Genomic DNA, 17355 nt, shown 5'->3' with positions numbered 1-17355 from the left:
AAAAAAAAGTTTCCTCTTCTTTCCTTCCTTTTCTCTCCCTTCTCTCTTTTCCTTCCCTTTCTCTTTTCCCCCCTTTCTTATCTCCCCCCCCTCTCCTCTGTGTACTTTACGTACTTAATCCACTATACTTATAACCCTCCACCCTCTAATACTAATTGGCTATGAGTAGAAAAGCAGCTGCCTCTGGCTTTACATCAACCCCTGCCCCCTCACCTGCGGGAGGCCAGAGGACAACACAGACGATGTCCCATCAGGAAAAAGAGAAGGAAGCCAACTTTGAAACACTTATACAAATGATGCAGAAAATGCAAGCAGGAAACGATACCCTTGTAAAAAAAATGGAGGCAATGGAACAACAAAACCAAAGCATAGTGCAAAAAGTTGATAATATGGAAGGAAAAGTAGAAAGTATACACAACTGGATGCTGAAATATGAAAATAGGATGCAAAAAATTGAAAATAAGATTCAAGAAGGAGAGAAGAAAACTGAAAAGCTAGAGATCAGACTAAGTGATGTAGAAAGAGAGAGCAGTGGAATATTAAGATGGGAGATGGACAGGTCTGAATTTTTTTTAAGATTTCAAAACATAGAAGAAGAAAAAGGAGAGGACTTAGTTCAGATAATTTCAAATATTTTGATAGATGTTCTGGGGATGTCCCAGGACCAAATAAAAGAAACAATCGATGAGACTTTTAGAGTATACACAAGGTATGCAATGAGAAATGCTCTTCCAAGGGAAGTGCATGTAAGATTTACTAAGAAAACAATTAAATCACAAATCCTACAGAAAATGAGAGATAGAAAATTAGAATATAAAGGAAAGGAGATTGTAGTACTCAAACAAATTCCAAGAGAGGTGAGAGAGAGGAGAAGAGAATATCAATTTCTGACCAAAGTATTGATAAAAAAAGGTGTTAACTACAGATGGCTCATACCGGAAGGTTTATTATGTACTTGGCAAGGACAAAGACACAGGATAGATACAACGGAGAAGGCAGAAGCTTTCTACGAAGAATACTTTAGAGAAACGGTGGAGAAAGCTGGGAAAGACGATGCAGTGATACAAATACTGGAACCACCTGTAACCACAACCGAAAAAATAGAAGGAGCAGTAGGTGGAAGTGAGAAAGAAGGGGAGACAGGGAATGGGAGCCGCAAAGAAAAACGAGAACCTAGATCCACTAGAGCGATAAACCCTGTATATAAAGTATAAACATGGAAGAAAGAAAAATGATTACAATTAACATTAATGGACTCAATTCGGTATCTAAAAGGAAGAAAGTATTCCATAAATTAGAGAAATTACAACTTGACATAATCTGTCTGCAAGAAGTATTTATCAATGATGGGAAGAATTTCCACAATTAAAATGAACATTCTACCTAGAATTCTATATTTGTTTCAGACATCCCAATTAGACTGGGTAAGGATTTTTTTCTAGACTTAAATAAAATAGTTTTGAAATTTATTTGGCAAGGGAAAAAAGCTAGAATAAAGCTTAAATTACTACAAGATGTTAGATCAAGAGGAGGCTTTGGCTTACCCGATTGGGAGCTATACTATCAGGCAGCAAATCTGATGTGGAGTAAGGAGTGGATATCATTAAAAAACTCTAGATTATTGAACGTAGAAGGTCACGATTTGCTGTTGGGATGGCATGCTTTCTTATGGTATAAGGGAACTAAATCACATGGTTATTTTAGAAGACATTATATAAGGGAGGCGTTGTTGTTAAATTGGGAAAAGATTAAAAAATTACATTATTTAAAAATTCCAGTCTGGACATCAACAATTGAAGCATTCTCGTATCCGATAATACATAAAAAGGAACAAACAGTTAGATATATAGAATTATTGAATACAGAGGGTGAGCTCAAATCTAGTCAAGAGTTGAAGCAAGAAGGGATGGAAATGAACTGGTATTCATATGTACAGATACAATCTAGATATAATGAAGATAGAAAAACTAAAGGTCTCTATAATAAAATGACTGAGCTAGACAAAATTCTAACAGGTACCGATGAAAAAGTAATTAAAAAACTATATGGATATTTATTGGAGTTTAAATTGCATGAAGAACAAGTTAAAGAAACTATGATTGCATGGGGGAAAAATTTTAAGTATGGGATTGATTTAGAGAATTGGCAGAAATTGTGGTCTCAAAATTACAAAATGACAATGTCTACTGCATATAGAGAAAACTTGTATAAGATGTTTTACAGGTGGCACCTACCCCCGACCAGAATCGCAAGAATGTTCAAGAATAAATCAGAAAAGTGTTGGAAATGCCACCAGATACCTGGCTCATACTACCACATGTGGTGGACTTGCACTGAAGCCAAAAGATACTGGACTAAAATCCACATGTGGTTGGAGAAAATGATACACAAACAAATAGACTTTAAACCAGAGGTCTTCTTATTGGGAATTTTACCAGAAACCTACAACAAAGATTTAAAATATTTGATTGTAAATGTGTTAACAGCAGCCAGAATTGTATTTGCAAAAAACTGGAAAAATGAAACAATACCAAAAGAGGAAGAAATCATTCGAAAAATAATGGACTGTGCCGAAATGAGTAAATTGACATTTGAAATTAGAGAGCAAGAGGATGAACAATTTTATAAGATATGGGACTTGTTTTATCAATGGCTAAGGGGAAAAAAACAAATTTTGGAAATGAAAAATGATACACTTATGTCTTAATTGGAAAAAGTAAATGATGATATAATTATGCTGTGAAATAATTCAACAATGATATAAGGAAGTACTAATATAAGGTCTGGTGATATAAAGTATAAGGTTAAGAACTTATTATAATGATATTTCACTGCTGATAAGGCAATTCTAATAGGGGAACAAATGAAAACTGGTATATATAGGCAGCGATGCCTTGTTGAATAATGAAGGAATAAGATCTCTGTTTGAAGGTATGAAATGCAAGATTAACAATGAATAGAAGTATATTCTCTGGGGGAAAACAATGCTAATGTTAACTGAATATATATTGTAGAAGGAAAATGAGACCTTTAGTTACATTAGAGGAAATATCTGAGATGGTAAACATTATTTGAAGATGTAGATGTTAAAACAACCGTAATCCAACGACATGCTGCATGTGATGATGGTTTTTTTTCTCTCTTTTTTTTTCCCATTCCTTCTTGGACCTTTTTTTGCCCTCTTTGGCCTTCCCCCCCTCCCCCTACCCTTTTTTTCTTTTTTTATTTTTTTCTCTCTCTCTCCCTTGTTTTATTTTGTTGTTTTTTGTTTTTTAAACCCTAGCTTATTGTGGTGCTTATCAAATATACAATAGAGAGATACGGGATGTATAAACTTAGTAGGGATGCACCTGTGATTAAACGACATATTATATGTGAAGATGGGTTTTCCCTTCCCCCACCCTTTTTCTTTTTTTTTCCATCCTCTCCCTTTTCCATTGTTGTCTGTGTAATAAAAAATAAAAATAATTTTTTTAAAAAAAGCTAGCCATATCACCCTGTCTCCTCAAGGTCAAGCACAACCCTGATAAAGCCCTCAATGAAATCAAGTTTGACACCCCTGGTCTACATCTATTTGGATTGAGTCAGTCATTTCATATTTACTTGAGTGAAACCCAGATGCTACTTGGCTATTGTTCATATCTACTTTTATTTCCCAAGAATGCTGAGCATTAACATGTTTTCTTTGGCATTCCTTGTTTCTCTCTTTAGTCCCTGCCTCAGTCCAAATGTGTGGGAAACTGCCTTCCTGGATTTGTCAAGCGGAAGCGAGGAGGAGAACCATTTTGCTGCTACGACAGTGTTCCTTGTCCAGAGAGGACCATCTCCACTCAGAAGGGTGGGTAACACCAAAGAAAAGAGTAGGCCTTATAGAATAACAGAGTTGGAAGTGACCTTCAAGGTCTTCTAGTCCAACCCCCTGCTTAGGCAGGAAACCCTACACCACCTCAGACAAATGGATATCCAATATCTTCTTAAAGACTTCCAGTGTTGGGACATTCACAACTTCTGGAGGCAAGCTGTACCACTGATTAATTGTTCTAACTGTCAGGAAATTTCTCTTCAGGTCTAAGTTGCTTCTCTCCTTGATTAGTTTCCACCCATTGCTTCTTGTTCTACCCTCAGGTGCCTTGGAGAATAGCTTGACTCCCTCTTTTTTGTGGCAGCCCCTGAGATATTGGAACACTGCTATCATGTCTCCAGTAGTCCTTCTTTTCATTAAACTAGACATACCCAGTTCCTGCAACTGTTCTTTATACTGTATTAGCCTCCAGTCCCCCAATCCTCTTTGTTGCTTTTCTCTGCAGTCTTTCTAGAGTCTCGATCATGGCAACCAAAACTGAATGCAGTATTCCACGTGTGGACTTACCAAGGCATTATAAAGACTTGGGGGAGCCTGAGCGCAGCTTATCTGAGGAGATGCTCAACAACTTCCACGAGGCCGACAGCCCCAGCGCCATCTCCCCCAACCAGCCTCGCCCGGCCCTGCAGCCCCGAGTCCTGACCAATGGCACCACCCACCTGCCGCCCCACTATGCCCAGACGGGGCAACAGCAACGTGTGGCCAGGTACAGCTAGTACAAAATAAAATAGAAAATAATAACTCTAGCAAATCTAATTATTTTCAGAAATGTAATTTAGTGAGCTTGATTAACAGGTTTTGATCATTTAATGTTTATTTATTTATTTATTAAATCTAAATGCTGCCGACCTTGGCTAAAGATGACTCTAGGCAACTTACAATCAAGGCAAAATAAAAGATTAAAATAATAAATAGTAGCATTAACAATGGTTTAAAATTGACAAACACTAGCAGGAAGGGAGCAAGATGGACATGGGGAGGAGAAATTCCTCTTATTCCTAAAGTTACTTCTATTTATATTCCTTTATATTTGTAAAGAAACCAGTAACAATACACCAAGTCTTATTTTTAGTCACAATAGTGTGGGTAAATCCGTTTCCAGATGAATGGGACTGTTTAGTAGGCAAATGGAGACATAAGGAAAGCAGCCTTCAGCTCAGAATGACTTATGGTGACTTCATCATAACATCCCCATAGCAGCCCCTGAATCTGAAGATGAAACTATTTCTTATATCTAAGACCTTCTTTCTTTGCAGGTCACAGAAGGGCAAGAATTAACCTGAGATTTATTATGCAGCTGTTGTTCCAAAGTTGGATTGATCTGGCACAAAAAGCAAACAGAGCCAGACATGAGTGATGGACTTTCACAAACATTTTATTGAAGTGCTTCAGAAAAAGGGTCCCAGTTGTTAAAGGAGCTGAGACCCTGAACAACAGCAAAGCAGGATCTTTTATATATTTGATTTTCAGAAAAAAAGGCAGTAAATTCCACAAAGCTGTTACTTTTTTGAGAATTCAACCTCGCTTTTAGTCTATGTGTCTGTTTGTGTATGGAGTTGCACTTTGCTTGAGTGATTTTGCCCCTATAGAGTTAAGCTCTACCTGTCCTTTTGTCTCCAATTGTCATTTCTGCTGCTTGTCTTCTTGTTGACAAATCTTGTAACTTGCTATATAATTCGAATAGGTGTTGTTACATTTCCTTTATTTCAAACTGACCCAACTATACAGTTCTGATGCTAATAAACAAATTTAAATGGGAACCCCACCCAAAAGTGACTTTGAATGGCTTATAACTTTAAACAAAACAACATGGAAACAGTAAAAACACATTACATTATGAGTTGGGATGTGAGAGTATGATACAAGTGTATCTCTTCATTTGAAGGAGTTCTTCATATGATTTGTCTCCAGGCCCTCAATCATATTATGTGTGTGGAAGCTGTCTTGATATTATTTGAGGGAGTTCCACCACAGCATGCATATAAACACCAGAGTAGGAGTTCATTAGGGTGGCTCTGTGGCTAAGATGCTGAGCTTGTCGATCAGAAAGCAGTTCAAATCCCTATTGCTGCATAATGGAGTGATCTCCCGTTACTTGTCTCAGTTTCTGCCAATCTAGCAATTTGAAAGCATGTAAACATGCAAGTAGAAAAATAGGAACCACATTTGGTGGGAAGGTAACAGTGTTTTGTGCACCTTCAGCATTTGGTCATACTGGCAACACGACCACTTTGGACAGTGCTGGCCCTTTAGCTTTGAAACGGATGTAAGCACCGCCCCCTAGAGTTGAGAATGACTAGCACCTATGTGTGAAGGGAACCTTTACCTTTAGGAGTTCATTGCTTACTTTGGGTCCTACATCTGATTTCTACAAGCACTAGAATACTGAACAGTAGAAGGTACCAGAGAATAGAGGAATTTTCCCTTTTTAAAGAAAAAAATATTTGTTTCCACTGCCAGCCATCAGAGGTCACATTCTCTGATGAGGAGAGGATTTCCCCATCAATCCTCTTCTGGTTCCTCAGAGGGATGGAGAAGAAGCTGGGAGGGGGGAGAAGGAGAGCAAATAGGGGAGTAGCTGCTCCCCCATAGCTGGGTCTCCTCAGAACTGAAGGAGCTCAGAGAGATGAATGTTTGACTCTGAGGACACCTTTTCCATTATTATAGGATGGTAGAAGAGAGATATTGAACACTGGGGGTAACTAGGGAATCAAGAGGGTTTTTTTTAAAAAAAAATCTTCCTCTGACAATCAGTAAAGGTCACACACCAACCCCAGGTCTTTATTTATTTCCCCATCTAGAAACTGGCAATGATGGACAGGCTAGGTAGTGCTAGGACAGTCACACAGCTGACAAGTGACAAAGACTACCAGTATGCCAACTACCTCAGAAAGGTTCAAGCTATGAAGATCTCTGCTACAGAAGATTCCTCACTAGGATGCAGAAAGTCTGTTCAGCACCTCAGCTCAGAGAAGCTGGAAAGGGAGGCTAAGAGAGAGGAACCCTCAAAAAGTGTGAAAGTTGATCTGGAGCTTAATTGAAGGGAGATTGCTGAGAAAGAGCACCAAACCCAAGTAGAGCTCTGGGAATTGCAACACTGCATCATCTACACTAAAGCTTCTCCTCCCAATAGAACCAGATCTTGAGGGAATTGAAATGCCAACTCTGAAAGAACCATGAAGGAGATGAGGTTGAGACCTTCCTAGCTAACTCTGAAGATACCTACCAAGCTAAAAGCAGTCAAAAACTCAGGATATGGTTCATATGTCTCCTCTCTTAAAGGGTTGCTTAAGTCAGATATTGGCTAACTTGTGTGTTGAGGAAAAAGAGGACTACCAATTGTTTTAAAATACAAATATTAACTATTATTTTATTCTTTTATGATTATCTTGATTTAAATTTGATTACTGTAATTATTGTTATTTCGTTTAAATTGAAATATCTTAAATTGTCAAATAGAAGCAAACAAAGCATATAAACCAACAACAATTGCAGTCCGTAATCAAATGTTATGAGGGTAAAAAACCATTTAGTTATCAGTTCCCTATTTTTATCATTAGATGTTCCTTAGTGTTTAGATCTGGCCTCAGGAGGATAATGTAGCACTTGGGGATGAAGATGCAACCCAACAGCCCAGCCCCAGAGGCCAAGATGGAGAAGACCTGCACGGCTACCATGGACTTTCTTTTGGTGCTCAGGTAGGTGGGTAGGAAGGAGATCCAGACACTACAGAAGACCAACATGCTGAAAGTGATCAGCTTGCATTCATTGAAGGCCCCTGGTAGGTTTCTGGCCACGAAAGCCACTATGAAGCAAATGACAGCTAGAAAACCCATGTAGCCCAGGGCAACATAAAACATGGTGATGGAGCCTTCAATGCATTGAAGGATGATCTCTCCAGGCTGGGAGTGCAGGTCAGAGTCAGGGAATGGGGGAGAAATTCCCAGCCATATGGCACAAATGAAAATTTGGACACCAGAACAAGAAAGGATCATGGAGTTGGCCAAGCTCTTCCCCAACCATCTTCTCACCCTGTTCCCTGGTTTTGAGGCCAGGAAGGCCAGCACCACAGTGATGGTTTTGGCCAACACAGAAGACACGGCTACTGAAAAGACAATGCTGAACATTGATATTGATGTTGATTTTATTTATATGCCGCCCTTTTCCCCCGAAGGGGACTCAGGGTGGCTCACAACTCAACCAGGGAAGGGGGATACAAACAAGAATTTTAAACGACATAAACAACAATGCATAATTAAAACACAACAGTCATACCAATTCGAGACGGGGGCAACAGTTCTTTAGCCCCAGGCCTGTCGGAACAGCCAGGTTTTAAGGACTTTGCGGAAGGTCTGGAGGGTGGTGAGGGTTCGAATCTCCACGGGGAGTTCGTTCCAGAGGGTCAGAGAAGCCACAGAGAAGGCTCTCCTCTGAGTAGTCGCCAGTCGACACTGACTGGCGGATGGAATTCGGAGGAGGCCTAATCTGTGGGATCTAATCGGTCTAGTGGAGGTAATTGGTAATTGGCAGCAGGCGGTCTCTCAAGTACCCAGGTCCAATACCATGAAGGGCTTTGTTTGTCGGAGAAGACAGGTGGCTTTCCTTGGTTGCCCAATGAAGAAAAAGGGGGACAAAAAGCAAAGCAGGAGGAAGGTCAGGAGGATGAAGGAGAGGTCCCGGTTGTTGGCTTTGACAATGGGAGTTTCCAGGTATTGAAGAAATAGGATTAAAATGAACACTGTGGTTAAGAATAAGAGTAGGGCAAAGGAGATGAGGATGATGCCCAGATATTCACCATAGGACAGGAAGGTTATTCTTTTTGGGACACATTGAATTCAGTTCTTGATTGGATATTGTTCATCTGGACATTTGGTGCATTTTTCAGCATCTAAGAAAACAAAGCAATATTTCTTTTATAGTCTTTCAAATTTCAATAAAACCTTTGATGAGATGCGATACTGAAAGATGGAAAGCCTTTGTAAATTGTATATATACTTCAGACAAAAAATCCCCAGTGTATAAAATTATAAAAACAAGAACAAGAAGAAAATAAAGTTTAAAGAAGAAATATTTGGTGCAACCAACTTCCTTCCCTGAGGTAATCCTCCAGTTTCTTATCTTTCACTGACTTTACTTTGAGTTCGTTAGTTTCTTTGTTTTAATTTTAATTTTTGATAGATGCTAGACATATATTTCTACCAGGAATATTTAAACTCAGTTACTGATGATTGATCCACCAACTATGCTCTCAATCAATTGCTGTAAAAATCCTGGACATGGGGTAAAGGTTGTCTAACATGGTTGGATCCATGGAGAGCCTCTTGAGAAGGGTTGCAACACTGCCTACTTCAGGGGAGATTATACAGCCTCTTCCAGTTAAAACTCATTGAATAACCTGGATTAGGGAGTATCTCCAAGCTGTAAGGCCTTCTAGAAACCCCTGAAAATGTGATTCTGTCAACAGCCCTGGGAATCACCTGGTAACAGAGCTCGGTGTGCTGGTTGCATTGTTCGTAGCATTGTTCGTAGCATCTTCATGCATTCTTCTCTTATTTTCTTGGAGTTTATTTCTCATTGTTTTAATTTTTAATTATTGCTTTAATTGTATGCCAACAACACTCTCTTTGTGTGAAATAGAGAGCCATATAAATTTGATAAATAAATTTGAAAATAAAAAGATCTTAAGGAAGTTTAATTTATGAAATCATTCAGGAAGAGGAACTGAATCCATTTCCTAGATTTGGACAACAATTTTAAATGGAGAATGAGTTCAACATTAGTATCAATGGACAGTAAATAGATTGATCTTTTATTAGTTCTCCCCCCACACTTTCTGTTCTTTTTAATCCTAACACAGCATGTTAGACTTTTTTCCCTTTCAAAAGCAGAACTATATTCCTTTTTTGGTTGGTGTTATAACCCTTTGTATCCCAATATTTAACAATATAAGAAAATTGGAAAGATAAGAACAGGATGGAAGGAAATATCCACTTGATGATTTTATGATGAGACATCTGTTTGGTTTTCATTGTTCCTTCAACCCAAAATCTCTCCTTCAATTTTTTCCTCCCAATTAGATATTTCAGCTTATTAGGATTTGTGATCTTAATAAAGATTACCTGATTAAATGTATGATTGATGAATCTTTTCGCTTGTAATATAAAATTGATTTGGGAGAGCAAAGCCCATTGAACTAAAACCATTCCTCAAATTACAAAGAATGCATATATTTCTAAGAAAGAAAAATATGGAAGGATACATCCCAATTGGCAAATAAAAGAGAGATTTCCTAACCAATTCACTACATCCTTCTTCCTACCTCATCCTTCAAAATCTTTTTCTTAGCTCTCCCATTATTGAAGCAAAGAACAAAACCATCAAAATTTCATTTGTCTTTAAAATGCATATTGTCACCTACCTTCCTGAGTGGAGATGGTCCCCTCTGGACGAGGAACACAGTCGTAGCAGCAAACTGGCTCTCCTTCTCGGGCCTTCTTGACAAATCCAGGCTGACATTTATCCACACATTTGGACTGAGGCAAAGACTGAGAAGAAAAAGAAGAAATGGCAAAGAATATATGTTGAGGTTCTTCATTCACGTAACGTGAAGATAGACATGAACATTGCCCAAATATTCTCTAGGCTTCACTTAGGCCAATACAAAATCTGTAGAAACTTCCAAATGGTTGCAGGAGATACAATTGCAGGCAGATTCCTCATTTAATTACTCCTTCTTTTTCTTGGGACATATCAGATAGCAAAAAATGTACCTTTCTACTTAACAAAATCTGACGGGAGGAAATTGAGAAAAGATTCAAGCATCAAGTGACAACCAAGGGGTTCCACCTAACAATGGAATTAATATGCATTCCTCTATTCTTCATATAAGAATGATTTTGAAATAAGATCAGGGGTGAAATCCGCCCGGTTCGGCCCGGTTCGCTCAAACTGGTTGCAATGATAGGCCATGGTTTTCCAAACCGGGGGTAAAAATCTCTGGTGGCCCTTCCCTCAACCGATCGCCCGATCGCTGCTTGCCCGATCACCCCATCGCTCGCGAAACATAGGTACTTGGTTCGCCGGCCCCTCCTGGATCAGAAACCTCTCCTAGAACTTCTAAGAAGCCTTGCGGACAGACGCCCACTCAAAAAGTTAAGCATTGCTGGTTGCAGGCTAGAGTGTTCCCCCCCTGGGGTCCCCTGGCTCCCCTGCCTGGCCTGGCTAAGCCTCCTGGCTAACTACCAACTTTCCCCCCAGCCTCCAGCTTGGTTACCTTCGCTCTTCAGACCGAATCCGGAGCTGCCTTCCTGTTTCTGCTTTTGAAATCCCTGGATTTCTGTCTGCAATCCATCTCGGTGGCTAGCAACTGAATCTGCCTTCTGCCTTCTGCCTTCAATTGGGTAAGTAAGTGGGTTTTTCTTTTACTTTTTAAAAAAAGGTTACTTGGGGGGGTTTTTTTTAGGAACTTTTTTTTAGGAAATTATAGCCATTTATAAAGTTTTAGCCACTTTTAGATTTTTAGATTTGTGCAGCTTTCTGAGATTTTGTGTGTTCCTGTAGTGTTTCACACACACTACACAAACAGGCAAAATCATACTAGATTTCATGCTTGTTGTTGCAGGTGACATTTTGTGTGCTTTTACGTTATGTGAGAGTTGCACAATGGCATTGTGTTTTTGTTAAGTGTGACAGTTGCTTTTTGAGCTCTTTGTGGCTTTGTAAGTTTCCTGCTTTTGGCAGGGAGCATTTTGTGTGCTTTTGCAATTCTGCTTGGGCAGGGGGTTGGACTAGATGACCTGCAAGGTCACTTCCAACTCTGTTAATCCATCTGTTGCAGGGGCCAGTTTCTATGAGGTACAGCTGCTTTTGCATTGTGTGTGAGTCAGTTGTGCTGGTTTTGTGTAAAGTGTAAAAGTTGCTTTTTGAGCCCTTTGTGGCTCTGTGAGTTTCCTGCTTCTGGAAAGAGCTCTTTTGTGTGAGGTGCAGCTGCTTCTGATTCATGTGTGAGCCAGTTGTGTTGATTTTGTGTTGTTTTTGTGTAAAATGTGAAAGTTACTTTTTGAGCTCTTTGTGGCTCTCTGAGTTTCCTGCTTGTGGAAGGGGCTTTTTTGTGTGAGGTTCAGCTGCTTCTGCATTGTGTTGCTTTTGTGTTGTTTTTGTGTTAAAACTAGTTTCTTGTGTTTTTGTGTTTTGTGTGCTTTTGTACTGCTCCCATCACTGGCCCTCGGCTAAAAAAAACTCTTTTTCTTCCTTTTGCAGTAGCAGCCTTTACCAGCAAGGATGAAAAGGCAACAAACTTTTATTGCTCTTCTGTAAGTATTCTTACTTAAGAATTCTTCATTATTCTTATTTAAGTATTAAACGCCCTGAAATAATTGGTATATTTTCTTTTTTCTAGGTCATAAGGGCAAAGAAGGGATGTTGACTTGGCCACACCCACCCAGTCACATGACCACCGAGCCACGCCCACAGAACTGGTAGGGAAAATGTTTAGATTTCACCACTGAATAAGATCTCTCATTTTAAAGTAAACTTTACTGTAAAAGATTTAAACATTTATTCCATTAGGTTTATTAGAGTAAAACTGTGATGAAGAAAGAAACATCTGAGCAGTAGGGACTGGAAAGGATATTTTCTGAATTACATAAAACATTGCAAAGTTGCTTCCCTTTGAAAGCAATCCAAAACTATCCCCCACTTAAGATACAGAGGAAAAATTCCTTACAAACAAGGACTGACAACCTTAAAGGATATGCTCTTTATTTGTATATTTATTTGTTCAATTTATATGGCTACCATGCTGGTGAACTAAAACTAAAACTGATTAATTTCTAAAACTATTGTGCACTCTTAAAAGCCAAAGCTCAAATTTAAGCAATGTTTCCCTTATTACTTCTGATATCAGGATTCTTTTGCACCAGTGACTTTTGAGTACTCCAGTTTCCAAGCCATTATCATGGTAAAATGGGTAGCAAATAAATTTAATCAGTCAATGGATAAATAAGCTCACATCAGGCCAGTCAATACAGATATGCCAAACCTTCCAGAAATTTACAGGCTGTAAATAAATGTCTTCTATTGGAAATTCCTCACTAGAAGTCAGAAAGTCTCTTCAGCCCCTCAGACCAGGGAAGCTGGAACTGGAAGCTATGAGAGAGGAAGCCATGAAGAGGACAAAACTTGATCTGGAGCTGAAATGAAGGGAGGTTGCTGAGAAAGAGCCCATCAGGAGAAAGAGAAGGAACACCAACACCAGTGAGAGATGTTGAAGTTGCATCACTATGTCATCTTCCCCAACTCTCTTCTCTCCAGGAGGACCCATAACTTGAAGGAATTGAGATACCAATTCATAAGTACCATGAAAGAGATGAGCTTCAGACCTCCCTAATTAACCTTGAAGATGCCTGATATGCTTACAGCAGGCAGAGCTGGGAGGGGAACCAGGCAGCCTCTGGTTTGTATATTTATCTCTGGAACAGGATTTTCAAATCTCAGCCACTTTTAAAAGTGTGAACTCAACTCCATGCTGGCTGAAGAATCCTGGGAGTTGGTCCACACCTGTTCTCCAAGCAGAGGTGGGTTTCTGCCGCTTTGGGTGAACCGGTAGTGGAGGCGGTTGGAGGCTCTGCCCATCTGCCCAGAAACTTCTGCACATGCACAAAAGCGTCACACACTCATGAGGAAACCGGTAGTAAAATAAATCGAAAGCCTCCACTGTCTCCAAGACTCTTCCCAAACCTCACATTTGGCTTTTCCTTTGATGTCCAATTTCACTGCTTCTTTTACCTTTTTATCTGATTTTAGTTCCCATTTCCCATTTTCCTTCTCTCAAGGTCTCTAATTTTCCCTTCATTTTAAACCTAGTTTTGAATATTGTTTCATGTTTTTTCCTACTCAGGGCTGCCTCTGATCAGAGTTTCCCTAAAAGAGAGAAGATTTTCCCTTTCAGCCCCTCCAGTCCTGAGGGAAGACAGAAGCCCCGCCCCTCTCTCTCCCTAGTGGCTGCCTCTGTTCCTGGCCTGTCCTTGTTGTCACAGCAACTCAGAAGCAGCCAATTGAACAGGAGGGGAACATGGTTGCCTGGCAGCTCAGCCACCAATCAGCCTCCTGGAGAAGAGGTTGAATAAAGAAAGACAAAGGGAGGGGGGAGGGAATGTAAAATAAATACAAAATTAAAAGGTTTTAAGTGTGATGAGAAAGAGAAGAAAAAAACAATTCAGAGAAATGCAGAGGGAGGGGAGACTGAAGTCCTGGAACAGCCTTTCTCATCTCCAACATAGAAATGGCTGCCCTGGAGAGCTTCTCCTCCAGTGGAGGCTCTGGGGCAAGTGGGAGCAGCGGCTGCCCAGGAGAGCCCGGCCGGAGGGTCTCCAGGGGCCATGAGGGACCCCCAGGATGCCCCTTCCTCAGAGCCCCAGAGAGTCCCTCCAGGGAGACCCCCCTTGCCTTTTCCTCCCCAGCAATGCCGGATCCCCCTTTGGAGACCAGGGCCCTGCATGGCTTCCCCCAGACAGGAGCCTTTCCTGCAAACACACAGAAGGGAAACTGGAGCTTCACAAACCCCCATTGGCTGCATTCCCTTAAAATGCAACTCCAAAGCCCATAAGCCACATTAGTCTCTTCCAAGAATAAGAGGGTGAATGGTTCCCCCAGATCCCCTCCTTCTTCCTGGGACTTTTCCGTGGGAAACGTGAAGCGTCTGGGCTCTACTTTCCCCCCTCATTGCCCTATGTATGGAAGAGAGTGGCAGTGGAGCATGGGTCCCCTTTCCCTGCCTCTCTTCCTTACATGGGGTGAAAAGCATCGTTTATTTCTTTAATGTTTCTCTCTCTCTCTCTCTCTCTCTCTCTCTCTCTCTCTCTCTCTCTCTCTCTCTCTCTCTCTCTCTCTCTCTCTTTGTGCAGGTGTGTTATTCTTTTAACTATGAAAATTCCTGATGACTAATTTTTGACATAGGTCGGTTTCATCCTTGTGGACTGGAAGTCCTTGAGTTATGACCACAATTGAGCCCAAAATTTATGTTGCTAAGTGAAACATTTGTTAAGAGAGTTTGTCCCATTTGATGACTTTTCTTGCCACATTCATTAAGTGAATCACTGTGGTTGTCAAATTAGCAACACTGTTGTTAAGTGAATCTGTTGGTCAGAATGTCGCAAAAAGGGATCACATGATTCTGGGATCATCATAAATGTGAGTCAACTGTCAAGCATCCAAATGTAAATCAAGTGACCATGGGGGGTCCTACAACAGTCATAAGTGTGAAAAATAGTCATAAGTCACTGTTTTCAGTGAATTGTCACTAAGCAAATGGTTGCAAGTCGAGGACTACCAATATTGCATCAACCTTCTGTGGTGGAGCCTTCAGCATTAACTTTCAAAATGAAGTAAACTTTGGCTCTAACTCAATAGGAAGCCATTTCAATTCTGTGACATGTTCAGGCACGAAATAATCCCCAGGGTTTTCTCTTTAACCTCCATGCCAACAAATATCCCACTTCTTTTCCTTCTTCAGCCACAGGTGCCGTGTCTTCCCTCTGGGCCAATTTCAAGCATGGAGCTTTCAAACCTCTCAATTCTTGGTGACCGATTTAATTCCAGCTCTACCCTCTCATTTTGAACCCTGTGGGGATTGTTTCCCTTCCGTTTCTCTCCAGAGAAAAGCCCCACAAACTCTGAGTCTAAGAACTAGTTGAATTAGCCAGGGATCTCCAGTGAGGAGGAGAATTATGATCCTCAAAGTTTCATCTCTGCTGTTTGGCCGAATCCTCCAGGGGAGATTTTGGGCAGAGACAGAGAGAGTCAGCTGCAGTTCACTTCTCAGACTGACCCAGAAGGCCCTAAATGGAAAACTTTCCTGGTGGAGAACTTGGCTTTAGGCAAAAAGACTCACTGGATAATTTCAGACTTTGGACTTCCCTCCCCTCTAAAAATGAGGGCTGTCAAAAACAGTCAAACTGTTTTACCCTGGATGAAATAAGATCTGAATACAAATGCTATATGCTCTACTCTATGTTAAGAGTGTTGGAATTGGATCAAAGCTTAATCAATCAGTCTGACCCTTCCCTGGGTCAAAAATGCTGGTTGTGTTTGTCCGCTGGACCTTCATCTTATCATGCTGTTCCAGTTGAGCCAGATCTTTGGGGAAAAACAAAAGCTATGATAGTCTTTGACAAGGGAGGTAGATGGGGAACCAAAATGGCAGAAGTACAGCTGCAAGGTGATCTGTATGATGCACTCAAAAGGATGGGGATGATCTATTTCCCCATCATTGGCCCCATAGCCATTGGTGTAGAAATCATAGGGTCACCCTCCTTGTGCATCAAATGATATCTGGAACCTGGGATTCCTGTGGGGTCACTGTCAGAAGAACATGCCCATCTGAAATGTACCTTGGCCCTCGGAAGACACTCGTGGACGTGAAATTAACTCACAGCATGTCTCCCTCTGCTCACAAGCTCTTCCAACAGAAAGTCACTTTTTCGCTCCCACCTCCACTCGTTTTTAACCATTGAAAGGGGAATCTGACTACTGGATGGTGCCCAAGGCCATTTCAGCCACCCCGACTTCCCATTTGGCTTTCAATACAATCCACTAAGGCAGTGGTTCTCAAAGTGGGTAGTACCACCCCTTGGGTGGCAGTGGAATGACATAGGGGGGGCTCTAAGAGGCAAGGGGGGCAGCAGGGGGCGCTAAGAGGCAAGGGAGGTGAAAGAGGAATGCTGGAGGTGTTCTGCTGTACTGTACTCCCGACTTGCCTAGCTTCACGCACAGGCACGGAAGGGAATGCGATGGGATGGAAAGCGAGAGTCCTTCCTTGCATGGCTTCTGTGGAGGTTGCAGCTCAGTCTCGCCTCACCAGGAACCAGTGACGACATGCCTTTCTGAGGGTTCGGATCTTGTGTGTGCCTTTAACGGGTGGAAGTGCTAGGTTTTTCTTCATCACATGAGACTGGCGGTTAAAACTGTTCCTCCAGCTGCAGGGGGGAGGCCGTGAACCCCTAAACATTGTGATGGAGTTGTCTTCCCGCTTCTCGCCAGCTTTGCCCCCTTCCTTCTCCACAGCCTGCTGAATGGGCATGTGGGTGAACAGCTTCACAAGAGCCGAAGGTCCTGTCCCACCCGACATGAGCGCACGGAGACCCTTGGTCAGTCTGTCATGCTATGTAGAAACTGAGCTGCTGCCTCTGTAAAAAATTGCAGGGGAAGCTGAAATTTTGGAACGTGATTCTTAAGGGGAAGAGCGTCTACTCCGCTTTAGCTACTTTCTTATGTAAATAAGGATTGAACAGCATACAAAAGAGGTTGTAGATTGTATTCCTTTCAGGATGGGGCAGGGCGTGATTTTGCAGCTACTTCATAGATGGACATTTTTTTCTATAGTATCAGTATTGTTAATAGGATTCTGTTTAAAATCATCTGCATTAATAAACAATCTTAATCTTGCCCACTGCTGGAAATACTCCAGAAAGTGTGTTTTAAATTAGTAATAATTT

Source organism: Thamnophis sirtalis, unplaced genomic scaffold (assembly GCF_051295495.1).
Source record: "Thamnophis sirtalis isolate CommonGarterSnake01/CBP01778 unplaced genomic scaffold, rThaSir2_p1.2 scaffold_3, whole genome shotgun sequence".
Lineage (NCBI taxonomy): Eukaryota > Metazoa > Chordata > Lepidosauria > Squamata > Natricidae > Thamnophis > Thamnophis sirtalis.
This window is presented reverse-complemented; position numbering follows the sequence as displayed.